This window comes from Anas platyrhynchos, chromosome 1, assembly GCF_047663525.1.
Source record: "Anas platyrhynchos isolate ZD024472 breed Pekin duck chromosome 1, IASCAAS_PekinDuck_T2T, whole genome shotgun sequence".
Classification (NCBI taxonomy): Eukaryota; Metazoa; Chordata; class Aves; order Anseriformes; family Anatidae; genus Anas; species Anas platyrhynchos.
Genome location: NC_092587.1, coordinates 127,447,142 through 127,460,382, shown reverse-complemented (window position 1 = coordinate 127,460,382; position 13,241 = coordinate 127,447,142).

Below are 13,241 nucleotides of genomic sequence, written 5' to 3'. Positions count from 1 at the left end.
CAAATCCTGTACCCAGTTAAGGTCAAACACATGTTGTAGGCCTCAGCAGGGTTCATTTTCCTCCACATGTCTTCCAAAATAATGTCACTTGATGGCTGACAAAGCATCTCTTCCTCTCCATCTGTACCCACATTTGTGGAGGTCCTTGCTCACAGAGCCATTTTGGGGTCCACATGTGGCAATGCCTGTGGTTTAGTCAGCCACCCTCAGCACAGGTGTAAAAATCCTGATTTAAGCCTAATTATGGCAAAGTAATTATTTCTGAGCCATGATGGCAGGCAGTTCCAATTATCTCTAAATAGGATACAAGGAGTGTGGGGGGAGAAAACCTTCTGTCAGGAGAATCTAAGCTAGAAGATGCTGAGGAGACCCCAGACACCAGCAAAATAAATAGGAGGCTTTCAGGGTGGGGAATTAGGTCATGTTATTGTTCCTCAGTTTCCAGTAACCCCGATTCCTGTGAAGAAGACAGGCAGAGGATGGTTTTTTTTTGTGCCGTGCCATGGTGGAAAGGGTGTAACCACAGCCCTGACTCCTCTTGATGGGCCATTTCTCCAGAGGTGGCTCTGACGCTGTTGGCAGCATCACCCTTGCCCTGGTGGCTGCACCTACAAATGCCGGTGCCCAGCAGCACATTTCAGTGCTTGCCAGCCACCGAGCTGGCAGCCTTTCCTTTGCATTGCCAAAGGAGATCCTGCTCGACCCCTGCCTTGTTTACTCGGCCGACATTTAGTGTTTTTGGGCTTCCTCCCCATCGATAGGCAGGAGGTGCTGCCAGGCAGCTGCATCTGCAAGAGCTATATGTAAAGATATTCAAGGGGATTTCAGACTCATTAATAATGTTTTATAGTGTTATCTCAAAAAATATTTACAGCTTCCCTTAAACGTTACAACTAACTTTCTGATTTTAATATACATTTGTCCCTTGGGTTTTTCACCCATTAAGATAGATTAAGTGACTATTCTAATGTACAATAGCAGATTTTGCCCTGTGGTTTAGCGGCTGGCTGTGGTTGACTGATACCCAGCCCTCTGAATCCCTGCTGAGCATCTAAGCTCTATGAGCTGCAGTGAATGCATTTAATCTACATAAAAAGAACACAAATTGCATGTTAGCCTTTTTGAGCCTAGTAATCAGTTTTACAGTTTGCTCGGTACGTTTCTCCACAGTCCTGGTGGCTCCAAGGAGGCTCCAAGGATTCCTCGTCTTTTTTTTTTTCGCCCCGCCTCACGTGAAAGAAAGTGTTTGCATTTTGATTGTGCTTATTCCATGACCCCCATAATTTAACCGTTGTTCATATTTAGTGCCTACTGGAGTCCTGCGGGGCAGCTGATAACAATAATTTGTAATAAAGCGTACGCAAGCTTGATTTTTTTTGTTCTTGTTTTCCCTAATAATGCAAAATTAAATTTGTTAATTAAAACAGATGAAATCAAATAGGATTCTGGGGCTGCAAAAATACACGGATTATCCTGGCCTCGCATTTAGGATGATTATATTATTTGGCATGTATATAGTGCTTCAAAGCAGCGTAGGAGTTAATCCTTACCCTACCACCCCTCTGAAGTGTGCTGCTATTCCTCAACTTGCAGCTGAGGATGCCCAAGCAAAAAGGTTAACGCCAGAATTATCCAAAGCCTGAACAGGCACAAGTGGCTCTCTGCAGGCTCTCACAGTAGTGGGATCTTCAAAAACTGGGAGATTATGGCAGAAGGCTGGGGGTGTCCTGAGCCTTGGCTGGGCAGAGGATTTGGGGATGCAGAGCCAAAGCGGGGTGCAGGGCTTGCTTGGCATGCTGAGAGCCAGAGGCACTTGGTGCGTCTTGTCGTGGCAGCAGCACACATAGATGAGGTGCAAATTAAATCACACATCTGCCAGCTGTTGCCTTGCTTAGCATGTGGATGAGAAGCTCGTCCCAAAATTACTGTAATCCTGAATGCATGCGTGCTCTTTAGAACTCGGAAAAAAACAAAGCCAAACTAAAGAGTAGAGGAAAAAAAAAAAAAAAAAGAAACACATTAAAAATTCCATTTCGACCAAGCAGGTCTCTGGTAGAATGCAGTTTCAGCTAAATATTTTGTGGGGTAATGCTGATATCAGTGTTGGCAGATGAGAAAGTATTTTAACCTTCCATCTCAGCTCCATTCCAGCTCTGGTCATTTGGACATTTTTGTGTTGCTGTTCTCATACACAAATGTACTTTGGTGTGCAAGTGAAAACAAAAAGGAAGTTAAACACACCAAAACATGATGTCTTGGCAGCTCTAAAATTTATTTTGGAGGAGAGTTTCATTTTCTGGGGCACTGCAGCATGCTGGGCTCTGTGCTTGCACACAGTGCCGCTTCTCCCCCCACTCCCCCCACTCCTCCCACCCAGTGCTGCAGAGTCTCAAACTGCACAGCCCTGGTTTCTGACCAGATCTGGTGGAGATAAGATGCGAGGCTGTGAGCGTGCACAGCCTGGGGTTTACGTTGGCTGTGGCCAGCTTTCTCGGCATGACTCACTCGCTGTAAAAGTCCCCTTCCGCGCTGCGCCAGCGGAGCTGCAGCATCAGCTGCAGGAAGAAGCAAGCAGCGAGCAGGCTGCGAGCTGTCAGAGCCCACGCCGTGGTATGTGGCCAGCCCAGACAACAAGGCTCACGTTTATCCTGTTATCAGGGAATAAAAGGTGACCCTGAAACTGGACCTCTGTAGCTAACCTGCAGCGAAGGCCCAGCAGCAGAGTGGCGGTGCTGGAAAGAGGGCGTTTGGCCACTTCAGCTGGAGATGCAAGCTGGTGGTGTGAGGCACTGCCCTCCCAAAGGGACCAGGCTGCCTGTTTCTGATACACAGCATCCTACCCAGCAGGGCTGAGATGTGGGACATCTCGCAAAGTGGACTGCCATCAAGCAGCTCACAATGCGAGTTCATGAGGAACACCATGAGGCGTTAGACGAGGAAAGCTGCTGGTAGCAAACAAAGCTGGTGAGGCCAGGCACGTCTCAGACATCCCAGGAAGTGGCTCGTGGCCTCTGCCAGCCATAAAATAAAAGGTTGTTAGGATCTTCTTCACGTTCTCCCCCAAAATACTTATCTCCGTGAGACAATAAATTCTGCCAGCTCCAAAGGGCGAATGCCGCAGGAAGCCGTGAGGATGCTGAAAACAGATTACATCTTTTTTCCTTAAGAAAATCTTCAGGACATCTGGTGGACAGCTATAAAATTTTCCTATTTTACATTTTTATTACGGTTTGAGGCTGTTAAGCTAAGCATCCCGTGCTTTAAAAAGAGCAAACTTCATGCCCAAAGTATATGGAAAATGAGAAGATCTACCAAGAAGTGTAGCTCTGTTTTGGTTAGTTGTCACTTGTAACTCAGTATGTTATAAATAATGGAAGAGGGAACACTGAAACACGAGCTCCAACAATTTTCACCAAGAATCCAACAAAGGAACAGACTATCGGTGTTGACAAGAATTGTTTGGTGGAGAATGATATTGCATATTGCTGAGCCTGTGAACATCAGCTTTACATAAACTCCTTCCATATGAGACGTTAATCAGGAAGGAGAGCTGAAGAATCTGAAAACAATCAACATTTCTCATTTCCAACCCCCAGTGTTTAGTATGGGGCTTTTGCGGTATTCCTGTGTGTGGAAACGCAGGGATAGTCCGGGGTAGGCATGGACTCATCAGAAGTGGAGGAAACTTCTGAGAAAATGAACGCTGTAAACAGTGCCTGAGCTGAGAAATGTGCCCCACTGAGGCTGAACCAGCTGAAAGGCTTTGCTTGGGGTAGGAACAGTGAAATAAATGCCTGAGCTAGGGCAAACCTGACCTGAATGATCCCAGGACAGGTATTTCGATGATAGAAATTAATAAAAGGAGGACTAGGAAGTGCCAGTGCATTTACCCTTGGAGGTTTGAAAGTGTAAACACATGGGGGAAGCCAGCAGCAGAAGAGGCAGAGCTGCAGATGTATTCATGTAGATGAGATAAACAGGGATTGCTGCAGTTCCTACAAATTAACTTCTGTAATAATGAGAGCATTCACAGAGTTAATGTAATAGCTATAAGCAAAGCATATATAAAAATACTCATATGAATATATTTCATAGGCATATGAGTGTATATGAAAATACATAACCAGGGTTTGCATAGTTTTTGGACCAGAATTTGGAACGGAAGAGCAATTTTCCAAAAAGTAAGCAATTACATGTGGCAGTTTCTAAGCAAGAGTTCAGGTTTGCATTTCGAAACGGCACTTTCATTTTCATAAATGCAAAATGCATTTCGGAAAAAAAAAATAATAATAGTAAGGACTAGGGGAGGGTTGCCCTATTTACCTTTGTATAGAGATCTAGTGGCGGAACACGGTTTGATTGAAAAATATATGCTGTTCCCAAGGGAACTGCCGCTTGAAAAGACTCACTAGCAGTGATTAGGCTGATCACAGAGCAAATGATCATTTGCTCTCAGCTCATGCTGGTATAAAGCCAGAGAAAGTCAACTGGCTTGGAGGACCTGTGCTATGGTCCCTCTGCAAGCGTCTCCTCCTTGGGTAAAAAGGACCCAAACCAAATCTCTGCGACCAGAGCATCGTCCTCAGCTCAAAGCAGCACCTGGTGGAACATGGGGACCCTCTCCTGGAGGGGTTCCCCTTGGGTAGGAGGGGATGCACGGCCCCGGGGACGTGGGGTTGGTGGGCTGGCTCCGGGAAGAGGACCAACAGCCCAAACTCACACAGCGCTCAGAGCAAAGAGGCCGGCTCAGCTGCTGCTTCGCGAGGAGCTCCTGCCATTCCCACTCACACCAGCCTGATTCCTCATGCTGCGAGGGGCTTCCCCCGCCGCTTGCCCCCAGCCCTCCCCCCTGGGGCTGGGGCTGCCCTCTGCTCGCAGCTCTAGGAGAGGGTCAGACCTTCAGCACGCACAATTAGAGAACACACCGCTACGAGCGGCGCTCCAGATTATCCATACATTTTTAATGTCCATTTTTTCCCCTCTCTAAATGCTCTCGGGGGACATTTGTGTGTGTGTGTCTGTTTTTTTAACTACTTTTTTTTTTCTTTTTTTTTTTTTTTTTTTTTTCCCTGGGAAATGGATCTGAAAGATTAATGCAAAGCCAAGCGATTTCTTTCACTTAAACAAAGTCACTCACGTATAAACCTTCACTCCCCACCTACTCCGGAGGAGCGAGTATTTATACATTGAGCTCTCCAGGAATACCATGTCTCCAGTATGCCTACTGCTCACCAGAAATACAAATGCAGCAGATATTCTTTCAAATAACACTGTGTATTTGCAGCTTTAAGCTACCTGAAGCTAGAGCAATCCCAGAATCGGTGTGTTTAATCCCCCAAGTAAGCACAGACACAGCCACTCAGGAGAGATAGAAGTGTCTGTGCTCTGCACGATGAGGCTTGGGAGCAGAAGGAGAAGAGATACCCCCACAGTAGCTTCCCAGCTTCCATCTCCTACTCCTGGGGCTGTCACCACATATCTCCCACCACGGTCTTTCTGATCACACAAAGCCACAGCGATGTGCCCCGTGCCTCCGATGTCTTGGCAATTTTGCTGCGTACCACCTACTTTCTCCTCCCAGAAGTCTAAACTAAATTTTCCTTTCCTTGACCCTTGGCCAACATGCACTGTCCTACCATAAATAATCCCCACCTTTGTTTAAACTGTTAAACTGTAGGTATTTATTGCCTGTCATCGGATTCCCCCGGACTTTTCCTCTCGCTGCTAAACGTGCTGGTGATCTGCAGTCCCTCTTCGTAAGTCTCACCCTCCTCTCTGTCCTTCCTCCCACACATCCCTCCCGACCTGGCCCCACAGGCAGGGCACAGGCAGCACTCATCCCACCCCAGGTGTAGCCTACAATGTCCCGTGCAAGGCTGTCTTTCCAGCTGTCTGTCCATCTGCTGGCTGCTGCCAAACTTTATCTCCTTGGGCATGCGGCGGCTACAAGCCCACCAGGAGGACCCTGGGCACAAGGGGCCTTCTGTGCGTGCCCTTCTCCTGGCAGAACTGGTGAAGAAAGAAGAGAATTGAATGATTTCTCTCCTTGAATGCTTTTGTGAGGGTTTGTTTTGATGGCCTCGTTGATTTTTTGGGTCTGCTTGCAGCGAATGGACTGGCGAAGGAGAAACCACAAAAGGTGTCTGAAGAAGCGATGCGTGGTTCGGCCAATTTGCAGGGAAGTCAACCCTGTCCCTCGAAGGATGGAAAAGGATGGGTGCTGCAGCAGGCGGGCGCACAGAGACCACCGGATTGTCCCCATTTTCACTCGATGAGGAGCAACTGATCCCAGGCAGCCCTGCTCCCAAACAATGCTATTATACCCAGGCTGCAGGACAGTCAAATTTCATTATCCTTTCTGCAAAACATATGGAGGAAACAAAATATTGGAGGATACTCCAGTGACAGCTAATGACATTACTGAAATTACTATAAATATCATCTTTAATCTAATCAAAAACAGTATATCAAAGGCATTAAAGCTGCAGATGCTTACTGTGCCAGGGGGGAGCCAAATGAAGCCTTACAGATGTGTCATACTGTGAAGTTATATTTGCATAATAGGAAATGAATGCTGGTTGCATCTCGGGTTTCTGCTGCTTTTTAACCAGGGGGGGATGTGGACATAACATTTAGCGAAGATCTTTTTAGGTAGCCTAAGGTTCAGGCAGACAAAGACAAACAAAAATATAAATCAGCTGCAGGCCTGACCAAAAAAATACATAAATCCCAATGAACGGACACTTTATCCCTTGCTAATTATTACCTGGACTGCTCTATCATGTATTTAATTAGCGTTGTTTCTCTTGAAAGCACATTTTGCTGAACTTATGCTGACTGTGGGGTGAGAACCACCAAAGTAACATCAATCAGCTAATTAACTGGTTAGCACGTTTCTTTCTTTCTTAATTCCTGATGTTGATTTTTCTTTAGCTGCTTTTAGGGTCTGAATTTTCAGGAGGTTTGTTTCTGGGCAACCGGAGGGAGCGATGTGTGAGAGGGGCCCTGTTGACATGACCTTTGTGATATTATTTTGCGACTGGAGAGAGAGGATGCTTCTGTGTCCTTGCGGGGTCTCTAGCACCACGACGAACACTTCTGGGAAATAAGATAACAGGTGTACGATTATTAAATGCAGACAGAATCCTGCTTACTGCTGGAAAAATGAACAGGGACAGCTCGCCTCCCACTGCTGTGCTCAGATTTCCCCTCCAGTGCTGGAAGATGCTCCCGGACTTTGGCACAAAGCCTGAGCCTGGATGTTTCCAAAATGGAAGAGCTGCAACGACTTCAGGCTTCTGCGATCTTGTACTGTGACACATGGACCAACCTAGCTGACCTTGCCAGAGCCGCTCTGCCTTTGGTTTTGCTCCAAGGTCCTCTTTGGTGGGATGAGGATAGCGCTTGTTTCTGGTAACGCATCCTCAGGTGGAACACCGGTAAGGGCATAAAGGATCAGCCAAGTGCCCCACAGCCACCCCGTGCAGCTGGGCTAGGTGGAAGGTATGGAAGCAAGCATGGGTATGGCAGCTGTGTGCCTTGTCTCACCCCAGTCAGCTCTTTGGAAGGTTTTAGGGTTGTCCTAAACAGCACAGAGAAGGGTGAAACGCTCCTGGTAGCTCAGTGGAGGTGCAGGGGTCACCCCAGTCACAGCAGTGCACTGGGAAGGACAGCAGAGCTCTGTCCTCATCTCATGGCTGAGGCTGGGTTTCACTAGAGTGCACATGGGATTTGGCCTGGCATGGGGCCCACATGTGGTCCCCACTGAAGAAAATGGATTTTGCCCCCAAAAGATTATCTGCCTGGATTTGTTTGTGCTGTGATTTGCATGAAGATATTCATTTTAAAATCAGTCCCCCAAAAGCACCAGGAAAAGAAAGAGGTTGCCTGGAAAAAGGATTTCTGTTCAGCCTTAATTTAAAGTGGAAAATAATGTTTGTGCTGCCGCATGCCAAATATATTAGAAGGATTGGAGATTACAGTGCAGAGTAGGTTAATGGCGGTTTCATAATCTAATCTGCTGTTGAATTCTGATTTTAGCAGCCATCTCCCCTCCCCTGGCTTAGGAGGTCTTTGCATTTCCCTAAACTCCAGCAGCTCCAGGGAGCTCGGAGTTGAGAGCTCGGTGGTTTCGGCTCACTGTGCTGCTAAGCGCTGAGGCTTAAGCGCAGCGAACAATTTCTGCTGCAATTACCCCCAAAACTCTCCAGCTCTTCAGGGCAGCAGCTAAACCCCTCCCAGGGCTTTGCACCCCAGCCCCTGGGCTGCTGCCTGCAAGCTGCCGTGTGTCCTGCTGCTCTGCCCTGCCTCCCACCAGCAGCATCTTCCCCATGCCCAATTTTTTCCCCAGGGCACGCCAGCAATGGCACCTCGAAGCACAGCTCATTTTCTCCACTTTCAGTCATGCCATAACAACAAAAAAAGCAAGTCCTAGAAATGTGTGCCAAATTGTATGGCTCTCCGAGGCATCCCCTTCTCCCTGGGGCATGGGCTGGGGCAGGCAGGGGGCTCCTGGTGCTGGTGGGGACCTCAGAGGGCCACGGGCCACCCAAACCCTGGGTGAGCCAGCCCAGCCCGGCATCAAGGCTGGTTCTCCTGCACATCTCAAGGGGAAGCTGAGCACGCTGAGCTCCCTTTTGAGCCAAGCTGTTGTGTGCTGTGTTGGGTTTTTCCAGCTGCGTCAAAGGACGCGAGTGCCTGTGCTTTTCAAAGATGCTTTTAACTCCTCGCCACCAAGATCACTGCCAGGCACAAGGTGGATTCGGTACTTCCATGCCTATGGGGTGAGAGTGGGGAAGGCAGAGGGCAATGTCCAGCTGCTGGAAGGGAATATTTAGGGAAGATGGAGAAGCAGAAGCAGCCAGCAACTGGTACGCCTAACCTACAAATGTCAGCAGCGTTACAGAGCGAGGCGGGCTAAAAATAACCTCCAATTGTCTCCCAGCTATTCCAGCAGCAGCACAGTGAAAGCGCAAGGGCTTGAGAAAAATCACCAGCGGGGGGAAGAAGGATTCTGCATGTGGCTTTTTTTAAGGGCCTCCACTTTCAGAAATTTCCGATTAAAATGGGAAGCAAATGCCAGGCTCTCCGAGGTCTACGTGCAAGTTGGGCTTGTTTAATTGCATTCACCCTATTTATTTTACCTCTGAAAGGCAGCGCAGGCTGGATTCCAGCTACTGCCTGGCATGCTGGAAGTGTAAAACATGGGTATCTCTGCAGAATCGCAGGAGAATATACTCCCCGGTTCAGGCTTTCTAGACTCAGTGCTTCAGATAAGAGTATTGAATACCTCTCCCTGTAATTTGCATGCTTTCCTTTTGAGTAGTCTCCCAGCTCGTTTACACCCTACGAACTATTCCTTTCTCTTTTCAGTGATCACTGAAACACGGTCTATGGCAGCATTATATTAATCCATAACAATATTTCAGAATCATTTTTAAAGCACCATCCAGAAATCTGCACATGCTTTCATTATCTCCCCCCGTCTGAAGCCCGCGCTCTACAGCAGGTGCACAAAGGCTCCCGATGCAGCAGGAGCCAGAATAATGCCATCGCCGCTCCATCCCTGTGTGCTGACATTTGGTACGGCACACCATCCAAGCCTGGCACACATAACATTTCGAACAAACTAGTAAAAATGCTTTTGAAAGACACGAGAACTAAATACCTCTCCAATAATACACAGGACTGCTGCTTCCTTACAAATGTTCCTGAGATGGAACATGCTGCTGGAGAATAGGGGAGCTATTTTTTTCCATCACTCCCGCAGAATTATCTGGTTTAAGGTCTTAATCCCAGCTGGGAATAATGACACTAATGGTTCCCTCCCCTCTGGAATGGGAGATTTTCCAAAAGCTGAAGTTTTAAACAATTAAGCCTGGGAAGCATCATTTCTGGACCTACAACATTACTCCTCCACTTTGTTATATCCCCATTTTCTACTCTGTGAGTGGAAAAAAACAAACACTAGTGGGGTTCATGACATATACTTCCAACTTCTCCAGACCCCAGGGGTATTAGCATTGCCACAGCAAAAGCAGAGCAAGAAGGGCCAAGTGTGCCTGCAGCCTGGGAGCTGCTGCTGCTCAGGAAAGGTAAGCTGGAGGGGTGCAGGAGCATGCGATGGTGTGGAGGTGCTGTGGGAGGATGCTGCACTGCAGGTGGGATGGTGGCAGGGGCTGGTGTCCCTCCAGGGCCAGTTTCTCTGCTGGTGTGGGGTCATGATAGCTGCGATGAGCTTGCACTGGTGGTGAGACCAGTCTCTATCCCCCTAGCACCACCTGGGCAGGTCAGGTAAGGAGGCACATCAGGGTCTCTTCCCCATAGGGAGGTGCTGGTAGGTACCTTCATAAATTTACCCTTACCAGCACCGCATCGCATTTTAATGCACCACGGCAGCATGCTTAATGCATCTGAGTCTGGCAATGCAAGGATGATGGAGAATAAAAATGGGTGGCAATAAATCACACATACGGGCGCATTGGACAGAAGCGTCACGGAGCGCTGTGGAGCTGTTAATCAGGTGTTTGAATCCCTCCTGGATTCACCGGGATCAGCCTCAAGATGGGCTCACACCATGGGAGCACAGCTAGACTTCAGCAGGCCACCAGCTTTGGGCTTCAAGCGTTTAATAATTCTGCCTTGCAGGAGCTCCATATGTGGCTCGAACACGCCAGATGGCCCCAAATGCACAGCGTCCTGAATGCTCCGGCACCTCTCCCACCCCGCGAAGCCACTGAACAACAGGCATGGAGTAAACACCGGGCTGAATCCCCTCAGACACCAGCTAGCAATGGCAACGTCGAGTGCTCTCAGTTCAAGAGATCGGTCCTCCAGCTTGTGTGGCAAATGGATTTGTTTTATTCACTTGTGCCCACTTCCCCAGTTCATTTAAATTACTCCTCCCTGGGAAGGCTGATGGCAGGAGGCCTCGGTGACCGAGAGCCAGAGCTGTTTGTGTTTACATCATTGGTCCGAATCCAACGGAGACTGATAGGGAAAGAAAATATTAGCCATCTGCCCAACGCTTGATAGCCTTTCCAGTGATAAAGCCAAGAATGGATTAGAGGCGGGGGCTGACTGAATCTGCCTCGCTAGGGCCAGCTTTCCAGCTTGGAGAGGGGCGGCCGCGCCGAAAGGAGCCGTCGGCCTCTTGCCACCCTTAGCACCCGCTGTCAGGGAGCTCCAGCACTGCCCCTTGACGGCTTTTCTCTGCACCAACTCATTACAAATATCGAAGGAAAAATACCAAAGAGGGGGAAATGTCTGTGTATGATCCACTGCTCTTTCTCGCGATGCATCACGCTGTTTATGACCTGGCAGATGCCACGCAACATCCAGCTTACGGAGGCGCAGTTGGAAGGTCGGCCTGGCCTGTTACCGTATTGCTGTCATGTTCCTCCTTGCCAAAACAGAGGCCTGTATTTTAATACTTCCTACTGGCAATTGCATTTTACCGCATACTAAAATCCCTCAGCTGTAAAGATAATACTTGGCGCGGTTTATAGCCTCAGAGGTGTGGGTAGTTCACACACTCAATCTGTCAGCTCCAGCCGCGGCGGCGCAGGAGGCAGGAGGCTGCTGCCTCCGTTCGCATGGCACTGCTTCCCTTTGAGGCCTCCCCTCACCGCCTGGAACCCTTCTGGGGATAACCAGATACCTGCAAATCGGCTGCCAGGGTTGAGAGACCAGTGGGGCCATGTCTCACCACTTAAAACCTCTCCCCTTGGTCTGACCGAGTAAGTATAATGCCTCAGACGTGATGCAGAGGGTGGGCTTGTCTGAGGACAGAGAGGTGCTCTGGAAGGTGCCTGGCTCACTGCAGAACCCAGCAGAGGGGCTGGATGAGGAGAAGATGGTGTCCCACACCTGGATGGATGGCGTGGCCCACCTCCTTGGCTTGGCTGGAGACCACACTGCTCGCCCGGGAAGCTGCAGGAGCTAGGGGAAGGGCAGCATGGCCTGTATGGGTTAGGGTTGGTCCCCTTTCTCCCTCACCATGTATCCATGCCCACGTGTGTGTGCTGGGACAAGTCCAGCTCTTTTCAACCTACAGATAAAGTGTATGGAAGGAGATGTGGAACCGACTCTTTGATGGTGCTCACAAACAAAGCAGATGGTAGTGGCTGTCGGGTGGCAATGTGTTCGTCTCTGGCCATGCTGCTGTCCCACAGCAAGCAACATCCTCTGCTTTTTTCATGCCATTCTCATGGCACGGCATTCGTGCTGCCTTGCTTCCTTCGTGTGTCCCCGAGTGAAAGGAGACAGACACACGAAAGATGGACTTGCATCGTACCAGCTACCCTTTATCATGTACGGCAGCAATAAATGCATGGAGAAGTAACATGCCTCAGGACAATTTGGGCGCTGTGCAAAGGTCACTCTCTTCAGACCCTAATTGCTCGGCAAAAGTGACATTTAAATTGTATATCATTAAAATCAAAACAAATTTATTTACCCCCTCCCTTTATTGGGATCATTTTTGCATACATTACACGTTTGATATATTGCATGTTATTGAGGTCAGAGTGCGTTTGCATCACAAAATGATGTCGTGTGGAATCACGATGACATGGGGTACCAGGCGCCGAGTATTACTCAGTAACTGCCTCCCTGAGCTTTGTAGGACAGTGTGGTGGCTGATTTAGGAAGGGCAGGTAATACTGCAAGTAAAGGGGGCAAATAATAGGGTGAACTCTTCTGCACAGTGAAAAGAAGGTATATATAACTACATGTATGTGCATCTGAGTCAATTCTGAACCATTTTTTCAGTGCTAGTATTGACATACAAGTGTATTTGTATATATCTGTGTGTCTTCCTTGCTGGCTCAGAAGACAGCATTCAAGGCAAAATCTTCCATGCATTAAAAATAGCATTATTTTCTAGGAACTGGGTAGGCTGCTCATCTAAGACGTCTAATGGGCATTTTCTCTCTTGCCTGCCATTAGACTTCAAACACTGCATTTTAGCTTCATCAGCCGTAGAGCTACCCTCACCATGACAGTAGTCATCAGAGCACCTCCATGGTGCCATTTGCTGTAATACGACTAGTTGAAGGCAGACAAGCTAAAAGCAAGTTTAAATGGCAGAATTATCTCAGGTATCCTCAGAGTTCTCTGTTTCCCTTTGTGCTTTCATTTCTCTTCTTCACCCAGTTTTTACTTACCTTTCTAATGTACTTCAGGACGCTTGGAGTTGTGTACCACACAAGAGAAAAAAGGGTTTGTAGCTATAACTGTGA